Source organism: Ornithodoros turicata, chromosome 2 (genome assembly GCF_037126465.1).
Source record: "Ornithodoros turicata isolate Travis chromosome 2, ASM3712646v1, whole genome shotgun sequence".
In the NCBI taxonomy this organism is placed as follows: Eukaryota; Metazoa; Arthropoda; class Arachnida; order Ixodida; family Argasidae; genus Ornithodoros; species Ornithodoros turicata.
In genome coordinates this window covers 16,644,325-16,657,478 of record NC_088202.1, presented here as the reverse complement: position 1 = coordinate 16,657,478, position 13,154 = coordinate 16,644,325, and the positions used below count along the sequence as shown (strand labels likewise).

The following is a 13,154-nucleotide window of genomic DNA, read 5'->3' as shown; positions in this document are numbered from 1 at the left end:
GCTTTGTTTGGATATTGCGAAAGGCAAACCGTATTTCGATCACCGGGTGCATATTCTATATCTGTGAACACCTCCTCATCGCCACTGTGACTATTAAAGGGGTTGACAAACCACACGGCCCAGTCAACACCGACTGTTGGTGGAACGTAGAATCTACGTTGTCTAATGTTGACTAATGTTGAATAATGTTGAATGTGGAATGATAACGCTGAACCAACGCTATTCCAACTGTATCTGGTCAATGGTGGATTGCGAACGTAGAGAAAAACGTTGATTTTTTCATGAGAGAATCAACTGTAGTTATATGCAGCAAATAGTTGCGTTGATTCTACATATCACCTTCAATATATTGTAAACCTTTATCACGAATGGAAACCCGTTGCTTCTTCACTGCGCACCCAATTGTTTCGCACTGTATTTTATTTTTACATTCCATTGTGCCGTTCGCGTGTAGAGTAAGGCCTGTATGACGTGGTATTTATATCACTCATGCTGCAGTTACTAATAATATTTATTTATTTTGTGCCCTCATAGCATTTTACCCATATTTGTAAAGACAAAAAAAAAACATATTTTACCTTTCCCCACGCCATCATAATGATCGGTCACGGAGGTTGAGGGATATAACAAGAAATCAATTTCCCAACAAGCGCGCGCCGAGCGCAACTACGTCTGCCTCATCGCCATCGACATTCTCCAACCGCCGTTTCAAATAGTCAGGCTGGCGAGCGGCGAGGCGCGTCGTCGTGGCAGCTCGGTAGGATGGACATTTATTTTATCACAGGGGAAGGTCTTGGGAACGTCAGCATCATGCGTATTTTGTAGTGCAATCTCTGGAACATCGAGGCAGTACTGGCCAATGCGGTGAACAACTATGTTGAATGTAACAGCGAATCCCGTAGTGTACGAGAGACAGCGTTCCTTGATCTCCGTCCTTCAAGTTTCACAGGTGAGTTTTCTTTCTTCATTTTGCCTCACTTAAAATATCTGCGTTCTTGTTTTCTCAACGATCACATGTGGTAGAAGTGTGGTGCATAGCAGTTTAGTATCCGAAGTAAACAGCTTTGTGTCGTTTTCTGTACCTGCAGGATCTGGTTGCGTATCACTGACAAATTTATGCGAACTGTGGGACTGTGTGTGGTGTGCGTGTGTGATATGTTGTTTGGTGTATCCGAATGTTTATTAAATATGTTGTGATGAGATTCTACTGGGGTAAGGTTGAATGGTGTCTGGTTTATGGCTGCTGTAAATCCCTTCCCAGTGTCGACATCAGTTTGCAACGGAGCTTTACCCCATTGTTGAAGTCGCACGTTCAAGCAGTACGTAGCGCAGTTATTTCAGATGTTACAAGTTGTAAAATGCCAGATATATTTGTTCACATATCTTCGACTCATGCACTATTTTATAGGTGCTCGTGATATCTGGAACTGGGAGTGGTGAAAGCAGCGGTGGCCTATTCTGTGAGCAGTCTGATAGTACAGATAAGCTTGGCTGTAAAGGAAATGAGTTACGTTTCCCATGCTGTTCTCCAAGGTTCCTTGTTTTTTGTATAACCGCTAATCTGGTTGTTGTGTGAGCTAGTGTCGCTGTTTATAGTCTTTTATGAACTAATAACTTCAGTTACAGTTGTCAGAAAGCTTGAACTGCGTGTGATTTCGTCACATCGATAGACAACCTCAAGCATGTGTAAAGGACCTGGTGTTTCTCCAACAATGAAGACCAGGACATAAACCAGAAGACGAAGACACCGCTTGGACATGCCAGTGAGCTGCTTCCGCATCACACCATCTATACTCCGAAAGATGCTGCCGTAAGTGTCATACATGTGTTCCCAGTGGTTGTAGTGTGTCTGTTTTTGACGTCTATTTATGGTGGTATTTGAGATCCCACTAGGTGGAATGACCTATCTTATTGATTATCTTTCAGGGATGACCGTTGTGAAGAGGCGTAGCGACCATCCATGTGATTATCATTATTATGAGCATTACGACTGATTATCTTTTTTGTACATGTTTCATTAATTGTTTTAAGATTTTAATAAAGCACATAAAAGGTCATGCCCCTCATTGTCTTATTGAATATTCACTATTACACATTTGTACTATTGTATTTGGACATAGTTAGATTTGGCGATACCTGCGCTTTTGCCCTAGCAGAAGTGGAGCTTTAAAGTAGCATAGTAGGAAGAGGTAGCAATAGACAACGTAGAATAGTCAGTAATTCACAACATTTGGTGAACGTTCTGTCAACGTAGAAAAGACAACAGTCAACGTAGAAATAACGTTATAAAATTATAGTAGACTCTACGTGTTTTTGACCGGACATTTTCTACGTAGAATCTACGCTGCACGCTATCGCAGATTCTACGACGGTGTTGTAGATTTGCAATGTTATTTCAACGTTGATTGTACATTTCGTGGTTGACTGGGGGTAGAGCTTTCTCTCTGGCAGGGTCAGTACGCCTCGCTCCACGAACGTCCTACGCAAAGTACCACATCTTAATCCTATTATTTTTTATACTACCGAGTTTCAAATTCTCCCACTTTCGAGGCCCCGCCGACCGTGGCGCCAAGCGGTACCGAGCATCTCCGTGAAATAGGCGGGAAGTGACGTTTTGATCGGTTTCTTTGTGGGTCTACGTCATAGCGCTTCCGCTCATTTTTGCCTCCGTTCCGAGCACTTCACCGCGCCGCGTCCGAGTGCCGGGTCCCTCTTTACAGGCATGGTCATGAGGACGGGAAACTACGCACTTCCGTTGCGGTCGGTACTACGTCATACCGAGGTCGGGCCAGGAGGAGGCGAGTCAAGAGTGAAAGGATCTCCTCATAACTCTGTGCCATAACTCCATGACGCGGGAGCACAGCGTGAAGGGGTTTTGACGGAGATGTTTGACACCCAAAAATCTACGTTTCAACCACGTGTAATGTTCGGGACCCCGAACATTACACGTGGGGTGGATTCACAACCATTTTAAGATCGCGAATACGTTTACAGAAAAAGCCTGGACGTGAAAAAAAAACAAAAAAAAACAATGGTATAGCACGATCCTCGATCCGGTGAAAGGGCATGAAACGGGTTGTGAACGAGGAAGGCAACCCGCAGTCACACACAGACATCGTTATCCGCAAAAGAAAAGCACAATAACTCGAAGTACAGGGAAGAAAAGCCAAATGATCTAAACCGTCATCAGCGGCAAACGAGCGCTGGATGTTGATAGTAAACGCTCCTAATAAATACCGAGCTGTCAGAACGAAGGTCTGCGTCTGTTAATACAGAAAAGAATAAACTGCTCCGGTTTCGAGGGTAGTGGTTCCCGATTATGCACGCAGAGCGCTTTCACTCAGGGGATGTAGATGACATGGCGGTGGGACGCTTGCTATTCATGCTGGACACTCCGTAATGGTTCGCTCGGCGGCTTCCACGTGATGTGGAATGGTGTCAGTGTAGAGGTGTCATTCCAGTAAACCGCTATTGGGCATTCGGGAGGCGGTGACTCGTTTATGGTGATTATATACCTTTATTCAAAGGGCGCTGCCGATGACGGATCACAGGGCGGCATCATCGAGACGTAGTTCGTTGGCCAGTAGAGTGTTATAATGCATTTCCAAGGTTGACACTGCACTCTGGTTGAATCAGAACTCTTGAAAATATGTATGTACATACTGTTCGTCTTGTATGCGCTACACATTATTTTTCTTTTTTTCTGAAAAGCGATGATAGCGGCACAAACGTTGCTCTTGTAAGCGGCCAGAAGGACGTTGTTCGCGTGAGAATATGCAACTGTAAGATGGCTAATTATCTAATATTGATTCTACAACTTTCGAATTACAGCATTTGCGGTAGACCTGAGTAGTGATTTTTTAAGCTAGACATTCTGTTTAAAAGAAGGTACTAAAAGGAACATGTACACGCCTTGTCTGCATCCCAAGATCATGTGCTATGGAGCGACCAAGCTGATTACAGTCGGCGTCTATGTGCTGGCCAAATAAACGAGTTGATGGTAACATTTCCCGAGTCTGGAGAGATGTATAGACGACCTGCTCTCCTACGTCATGGATTACGTTTCGCCGCCGCGCAAAACACGCTGGTGGGCCCGTATAAACCTTATCAGCCGAGGCGTTTTTCCCGCGTCTTGCACACCACAGCAGAATATAACCTCGAACCGGTCTTCTCTTGACGTCACATGTTTCTAAACAGAGGGTCATCTATGGAAGACCTAAGCCCCTGCGTCACTGATTACGTAACGCCGCCGTACAGAGCATGCTGGTGGGCTCTATCAGCGTTATAAGCCTATCAGCCAACGCGTTTTTCCCGCTTTTTGCCTGGTGCAGCAAGATATAGACGACCCTGTGCTTACAAAGATATGACGTCACGACGAGACTGGTTCGAGGTTATATTTTGCTGTGGTGGCCAAGAAGCGGGTAAAACATGTCGTCTGATATGCTGATAAAGCTGATTGTGTCCATCAGCATGCTATGCGCGGTGGCGTTACGTGATTAATGACGTAGGAGGTGTAAGCCCTCTATAAGCTCGAACCGGTCTTCTCGTGACGTCACATGTTTGTAAACAGAGGTTCGTCTGTGCGTGGACAAAACCAAGCGGACGAGACTCATACCAGGAAAAGAGAATGAAAAAAGGTAACAAAGACGATGGTACTAGAATTAGCTAGGCTTACTGTCTTCCCAGCTCAAACAACCTTGCTTACACTTTGTTTCTGCATTCGACATTCAAATCGCTTAGTCTCCTCGGTAAGTGATCGGCACGAATGGCGCGCAAGAAGCGCATAGTTTTGGTATTGGTTAAACTTCACGACAAAAACTGGCTATAGGTACGTGAAAGTCTGTGCATGCATCAGTATGTAGAAATGCTCAAAATTAAAACAGCGAACAGGTAACGAAATGTAGGAGGAAGAGCCTCAGTACGAGAGCCGCCGATATTTCGAATAGGGACTGTTCTTCTGGGACGCATCAGGATTTTCTTTTTAAATTGTGCTGACATTAAACCGTTTCATTCCACTGTGCCCATACTGCCTTCAGAGTTGTTAAGAATCAAAAAAACTCGAAATGTTTGCCGACGTTTGCCGTGAATCGCGCTTCGCTGTGTTAAAAGGGGTAAGAACTCCTATCTGCAGGTATTGAGTTACGGGTGTAATAGGTGTGGTATTGTTCTTCTACACTTCGTAATTCTATTTACAATTTATTGTACAATACTTCACAACGTGTGCAGTGTTACTACAAAAATCCACTTTTCTTCCGACACGGGCGAGTCGACGTACCACCATCCAGATACCTATATCCATTGTTACGTCATCTGAAAAATCGTAGCACCAATCAGACGCCAACGCGGAGGTACACCTAACGTTCTGCTCTGCACTCTTAAAAATGAACTTCCCCACATAGCACGCGCCTAGCCAATCATAATTCCGAATGACAACGTTCTCGTCCCTGATTTGTTCAAACCGGAAGGCGGAGCCTATTTAGTAGTTGCCGTAAATAATGGTTGCGTAGGAAGGGAGTTGTCTCAGGACAGAAGCCGCCGATATTTCGAACAGAGACTGTTCTTCTTCTGCGCCAGAAGAAGAACAGTCTCTGTTCGAAATATCGGCGGCTTCTGTCCTGAGGCAACTCCCTTCCTACATCTCTACCGGTTCGCTGGATTTCTACCCATCTATAATGGTTGCGTAATCGGCTACGCCTCCCATTATTAACAAATGAGGAGCGAGAACGTTGTCATTGGCAACTATGGTTGGGTAGCAGCGTGCCATATGTGAAGATACGGACCTATCAGATTCATCTACAGAAAACGTGCCATTGAATTATAATTTAAAAAAACTACACCGCCTAGAATCATGCGGTCAACGGCACTTGTTCCTACTACGTTTTTGTTACCTCCTGATGTGAATGTCGTGTAACGTAAGTTTAATTATGTAAATGTTTGCGAACTGAAGTCGGAAACTTGCCAAATAAAGGACACTTTTTTACCCCACCAATGTGAAGTGCGTGTCTAATTTACTCAAACTAATGATAATGGACAGGGTTATTCGGGAACTACTCCATCGGAAAAGATAGGCGAACATCATGTTCTATGGAGCTCCCAGAGAAAAGCGCGCTACGAATTTTTCAGCATAATCGTTGTCAGTCCGACGAACTTGGGTTGGAAAGTCAGCCCACACCGCTATCGCAAAAAGAGATAACACAGGCATGGCTTATCCCGTCCGGCTTTCGCCAGGGTCATGCTTTCCTTCTCCCAGTTTCAGGAACTGTCACTTTTCTACTATCACTCTGTGAGCTGGGTTTGGAACCTCCTTTCGTCGGACTGACAACGATTGCGCTAAAAAAAATTCGTAGCGCGTTATGGTCCGGCAATTCGGCAAGCTCTTCATATTGGTGGGGTTAAAAAGTGACCTTTACTTGGTAAATTTCCCGAGTTCAGTTCGCAAATATTTACCTAATTAAACTTAGGATAAATGATATTCACATCAGGAGGTGGCAAAAACGTAGTAAGAACAAATGCTCTTGACCTCATGAGAGTTCATAGCCCCTTTAAAGCTCTCATAAGGGATACATCATTGGTATAAGTCCCTTTTGTTCCGGCAAGCAGGCAGGCGCAGCTTCACCTTTATCAGTTTACGAGACAAAATACAACTATATACAAGTATATTATACACAAATTACACTGTAGCGCTAGCGCGCACGTAAACTGTATACACAGTGTGTGTAATGTCTTTGAAGGTCGCATGATTCTACCTTTCCGCAGATCACTTCTTCTTGTACCGTGAACTCTGCTACCGTGCTCGTGAACTCTCAATCAGAAACAATCTTTGGTAGCAAAGAGCACAACTAAAAGAAAATCCAACTTCAAGCAATCTCCTCCCTTCAGCATTCGTCACAATCAGGCCTTCTGGTCGTCTGACGAGAGTAGACTGCCTATTATAGGATAGGTGTCAGTGTCAATAAAGGGGAAGCGCAAATGTTTATCGGAGACAATGTGTGGCAAGTCTTGTAGACTGTGGGAAAGGATGCACGCGGCGCCACCACTCTGTTGACTCCATTCAACGCAAGTGTTTGCGCAGTAAACTAGTTCGGATGGTAAGCGAACAACACGTTGGATCCCATCACAACGGTCCGCCATTGTTTCGGAAAGAGATAATAACTTTCCGCGCTTCGTGGTTTTTCGTCGCAGCCTCTAATGGGATGTTTGAACAGGAAGGTTTCAGTTCGTCCCACGTTAGCGAAAGTGAATATCGATTGCTGTCTAAAGGGTTGACTCCTATGGAACCGCGTACCTGATTTGTACGAGACATTTCCCTGTGTTTGTCTTTTGTGCAACTGTTGTAAAGTTTTGCGTAAGTGTTGCGAGAAGCGCTGCGACTCGGCTGCCTTCCATGGTACATGGCGCTTATCTGCAGTATAGGCACACCGCAACTTCTGGTGTATAACGAGCGTTTTATGCGGCGGAATTTGCCCTCCGAGCCCCTACTGCGCGCTATAAGGCAATGCGCGTTATACGTGGTATTTTCTCTCCCGACAGCAAGCTTTCAATGCGTAGGTTACGCGATCCAACCCTGCCGAGGACGCCAGCAACTCCGCTGCATGGTACTGGTGCACATACACACAGTATTGATTAAGGGGTGCTCGTAAGATGTGCTGAAATTTCAGCGCACCCGGAGGAAAAAAATAATCCACAGACCGACCATTGTGGCGTCGCTCATAGCAATAGTTGTCTCGCAGCGTAAAGACACGAATCATCACGAATCACTATCACGTGATTCATTTCAACGTGATACTTCATTAATAGTAATAATAAGTTATTGGGACAAGAAATACGTAAGTGAGTCATTACGTGTAAATCTACTCGCAATTAATATCGAGGTTTAGTATAACGTGGGCTGTCGCTTTGCGTACGTAAGGAGTAGCGTGGTGGTTCTGCGCAATGCGCAACGCTCTGCTTGTGTCTTGCGCTTGCCCAGAACAATCAACGCTATCCTTTACATATGCTATCGTCTTTACGTACGTAAGGGTATTAATGGTTTTGCGTACGCCCAAAACAGAAGGAGAGCTTCGAGCAGTGCGCAGAACCTCCAACGCTATCTGTTACGTACGCTATCGCCTCTGCGTACGATGTACTAAAACTCTCTATTGTTGTTCCTTCCTTCCTTCCTTGTTTTGTGAGCGTAAGCATCGACTGACTGACTGATCGGTATTCGCTCTCCGACTGACGTACTATTCGCCGGTGGGCGATACACGGAGTATTTCTGTCGTCAAAATAGATTTTTTGCAGATACGCGTTGTCTGTGAAGCGCGTTATTGGCTGGGAATTACGATGTACTGCCACACACCGTAACTTAGAAGAGGACGGTTAGCCTAAGTCGAGCAATTGAAGAGCGCTACCTTTCTTCTGCTTTGGAGCGTACTCCGCTAATAAAAAGTTTCGTCGAAATATGTCACTGCGACAACACGGCCATTCTGAGACCAGAAGCAGGCACAATCTGTAGTGTATGAGCATTCATATCATTTACGTCATTGAAATAGCATTTGCAAAGCGTGGCGTGCACCTATGGCGCGTAGCCAGACTTGTACGTATCTTGAGTAGGTGCTCAGACTACAGTACTTTACATACATTATCCGGTATTTTGGTACTCTACTCAATACATTTTGCGACACGTATTTTTAAAGTACTTGAAATACTTTATTCAGTATTTGCTACATTGTGCTTCAAATAGATTGCTTTCTCGTCAAGCCGTATCAAGCGCACTTGAAGTTGAAAGACCCGAGCTGATATACAGGAGGGATTACGAAGTTTTAGGTCAGAACATATTACTAAAGTATACTTGAGTTCACCATGTTCACCAAATATTGCCTGACACCAAGACCTTGCAAACAAATGATGTTCTTAAATATAGCGGAAAAAGTTTATTCCATTCGTTTGTACTGCCAGGTTCAGAATATGCGCTTCACTTACTGCTAATACTAAAGTACTTTAAAGAGTATCTTAAATCTTAGAATATTTAGAGTATTTACAATACTAGAGTATTTACAATATTAGAGTATTTAGAGAGTAGAGTATTTAGAGTATTTAATACTCTACTCAAATTACTTTCAGTTTTGAGTATTTTGTACTCAATTTTAAATACTTTTTACGCGAAGTATTTACTATATTTTTTAAATATTTTTGGGCAGTACTTTGTACATGTCTGCACGTAGCATATTCAACGGCATACACAAACATTAGCTTCGGGAAAGGATATAGCCACAAAGACGAGTGGCACCGAAAGATAGCATATCACCGTGGCCGCCTCCTTCACTTTCTGCTGATCTCGATACTTTAATAGTCCTATATGTTTGTCAGCGGCCTGGCCCCTACTCCTGGACCTCGACCTGCTCCTCTCACAGTCTTGCAGTTTGCACAGCGTGCCCTTTCTATGCGCCCATTTTATTGAGCGCACGTTGACGTTAATCAGATGCACGTGCTGACTTATCGAACTACCTGTAAAAATCCCAGAGAAGTTGACCTGCAAAACTACCGTTGTCGCCGTAGATTTAGAATGTGCTCTGTTCGGGGATAGTATTTTCAATTGGCCAGGTCACAGCATACAGTTGGATTGATATTATATTATTTGGATTATATTATATTAACTGGATTATATTGGATTTATATTATTTATTGGGTTATATTAACGGTATTCCTTCGCATTCAGCGTATAGCTGGCTGTTACCGATAGGTTACAAGACAAAAGCTATGACGGTAGATGTAGATGGTGCTCTTTGGACAGTGGTTCTTCGACAGGTGAGGTGAACATGAATTCGTATTATAGCCCAAGTAAATGTTGCGTTCCAGAAATGGGTATCGCAAGACTGATAGGCAGGGTTCGAAGCTTGACGGTAAAAGTTTCACAATTATATATATAAAAAAAGAATAAAACGTAACAATTGTCGCACGCAGGTATTGTAGTCTCGGCCTGTCGCAACTTTCCGTGGCAAAGGGTAAGACTAAAACGTTCCATGAACATTTCTCCCAATAAAATGTTAGCTACAATCTGGCCAGATCTTCAACCTTCGTGCGTTCAGCTTCCCGCCTCAGTGCCCCAGAGCGACACGTTCCTCACGCAATACAAAAATACAGCGCATCTGTGTTCTCAGAATTTCTATTTGCCCTAGAGTCACTATATTTCTAAGGACATACTCACTGCAGAAAGAATACACTCGTGTATACTCTATGGAATATCACTGTTAAACTAGAGCTGGTGGCGTTCCAACATCTTCCTCCTAATCCCCTGCGACTGTCTATTATCTCATCTGACGAGAGTGGTATTTGAAGCGTGGGTTTAGCGGTTGGACAGCGTTTGTGAACCGCGACAAACGTAAAAACGCACGAACTATTCTGTCTGGGTGAAGTGATGTTGCGCACGCGCTGAGGATATGCCGTTTTTGTCTTGTGAGCTATTACGACTGGCTGAAATCCTGCTGAACAAAAAAAAAAAAAAGGTGAAAAAGATCCGGAAGAAATTATAACGAAGGAGAGGTTTAAGGTTCAATGCGAAATGCGTTGGACAATTTTCGTACGCAAGGAGAAACAAATTTCGCGTCTTGCATCACCTGAAAAATAAAGTTTGATGGCTTTTGTTTCGAAATGCAAAATCCGCGCCTCTCCGTTGCCGAAAACCAAATACGCATTTTCCGCCACAAACGAAATCCTATGGGATCCCTGTTGGTAAGCAAGGCTTTGGTCCTGCGATATTTTAATGCCCAATGAGAGTGATTCGGTTTTTTGCTCGAGCAACGCTAGGAACACGTTCTAATACGCCAGGTACCAAGAACAATGGCACAGTACATAGAAATTGCTCAGTAATTGAGGAAGCTTTTTTGAAGAGATTGCTTCTCTAATCATTGCATGGTTCCATTTGAGTCGGTTACATGTTAGCGTCAACATTTTCTGCGAGAGTGTCCTGGTGAACGTCTATCTGATCTAGAGACGGCTGGCACATATAGCTCCCAACAGGGCTGATGAGCGCAAGTTCTTGTCCTATAAAACAAGTACTGCTCTAACGGCGGAGTGCTCATACAACATGAGAGGTTGAAGTAGTTGTTGGCGAGGTACTTACGAAGCGCCATTTCTGGATAGCACATCATATTTAGAAACGTTATCCACAAGTGCAGCCGTTACACTCGATAGGTAGGAGATCTGTGGAAACATTATACTTGATCGAATATTACACTGCGCGTAATGATTTAATGGAATTTATATTACAACATAACATAAATACTCAGAAGCACTAGATAATACGGTATTATAACACAAAACATTACGGCCACTGCCCAACCCTGGTAGGCCCGGAGCCGATCATGCTTCAGGAAACTTGTCGAGAAGGAGGCTCTTGTTCGCGAACTCATTTCAAATTGAAACACACACGCTGACGTTGACGGGCACAGATGACTGGCGTATGTCACGGAAGTATTGACGAGGGAAATGAATTATTCATTCGGCCATCCTTTCCGCTTTAGCGAAACGTCTACCCCTGCGCATTTAGCGCCAGTTTGTTCAAGTCACCTGTGCCCCGAAATCCTGCATCCAGACGAACGACGCACTCGCAATCTGCCCGTGCGCAAGTTCGTTTCAGCGCTTTTCACTAACAGATAACGGCAAGATAAAAAAAAATGGAGTACGTTAATTTTTAGGTCTGAAGCATTGTCCCTGCCAGCAGTTTATTCTCTATTCTTTTCCACTCCATATGTTTTTGTCGTGGACACATATTCTCGCAGCTTTCGCAGGGACGTTGGACACAGTGCAGATGATTTATGCACATCCTGCGTATTCCCACTGCAAGACGTCGTTTCTTCACGTTGACTCATAAAGGAACTGACAAACTACGCAAGCAGAGACTCACCTGCACTGTTAACAAACGTTTCGTCCTTTTCTCAAATCCAAAATCGTTTGCCCGAGACACGACAGCAGTGACACTAGGACAGTCTCACTTCTCGTCACCAGCGCACAACAATGGAAGCGCAAGTCACGCACTCGTTGCACAGCTTAGAAGAAACTGGCTCTGAAGAGGCACCGCGTGGCCCGAGTAATCGCTCGCTCAGCGCACGGCGTCGAGCCGCGAGGACATCTCGTACGCGCGCACCACGCTGCGCCTACTGAAACACAACTCGGTCCTCGTTTCCCTCCTTTCCCGATTCTCTTTTCTCCTCCGTGTCCGACGCGAGCGCCGCGCGTGCGGGTGAAAGCCGTCTGGCTGGGAGACGGCGGGAGGATTCACCTGAGTCGCTTTTCTTTCTGCGCTCGTTTTGTAGCCGCCCCGGTTATCGGAGTGAGGTGGAGGAGCTGCGATAAACGCTTTACGGGAAAACGAAACCGAGCACCGCACACGCTCGCTCCGGGGAAGCAGAAGAGATTTCTCCCCCTTTGAAAAGAGGGAGCTTTTGGTGGCGAGGCTGTTGTTGTGATCTGGGAGTTGGCGGGGCGAGGGAATGCCTTTCGGTTTGTGTGTGCCGCTGTTTGGACCGTTGGCTGAGTTTGTTTTGACGTCGGAGAATGGAAGAGGCGGCGGCGTTCGGGAGAGAATTTATGGGCGTGCGTGCTTTTATCGAGATAGAAGAAGAAAATGATGAGCGTTGGTTATTGTGCAGGTAGAAGGTGGCTGAACGTCGGGGCAAAAAAAGGGGGAATCATAATGTACGAAAAGGTCACATCAATTAGGAATAACCTTGCTCTGCGCTGGTTGTGCTCTTCTTGTTTAAGTTTTCGGTGGATTCTTTGCAAGCCGTGCTACTTGTGAGTACTGGAATGAATAATAAAAAGGGCGTGTTACCGACAGTAAACGTATTTGGCGTGCTAGCTAAAATGTCAAGAAAACATTGCACGCATGCATTAGGATAATTATGTTTCAACGCTTCGTTGAACGGCTACGTTCCTTCGCGTCACAGAACGGCGTGTTATAATCAGGCGCACAATCATGCTTGTGACATATGACACCTGTGCAATTTCACCTCCTTCGTGACAAACGCCTATACCAGCGGCATGACTACGTGGATAAAAACAAAACAAAAAATAAAACGCCCGCTTGTTGGTGGTATCTCCGAGGTAGTGCTGCAAACTGGGAGGTACTTGGTTCGAGTTCTACCGCTAGCTGTGCTGCCTGAGGTTTTCCAGCA

General features: G+C 44.8%; 1 protein-coding gene across 1 annotated transcript in view; it reads right to left on the bottom strand.

The window, feature by feature from the left end:
• Window positions 1-12,123, bottom strand: part of LOC135383160 (uncharacterized) — a 359,001-nt gene extending 346,878 nt beyond the window's left edge. Inside the window, exon 1 of the mRNA XM_064612753.1 lies at window positions 11,885-12,123. The gene's annotated coding sequence lies outside the window, so the exon portion shown is untranslated. The remainder of the gene's footprint in view (window positions 1-11,884) is intronic.
• Window positions 12,124-13,154: the final 1,031 nt, after the last annotated feature.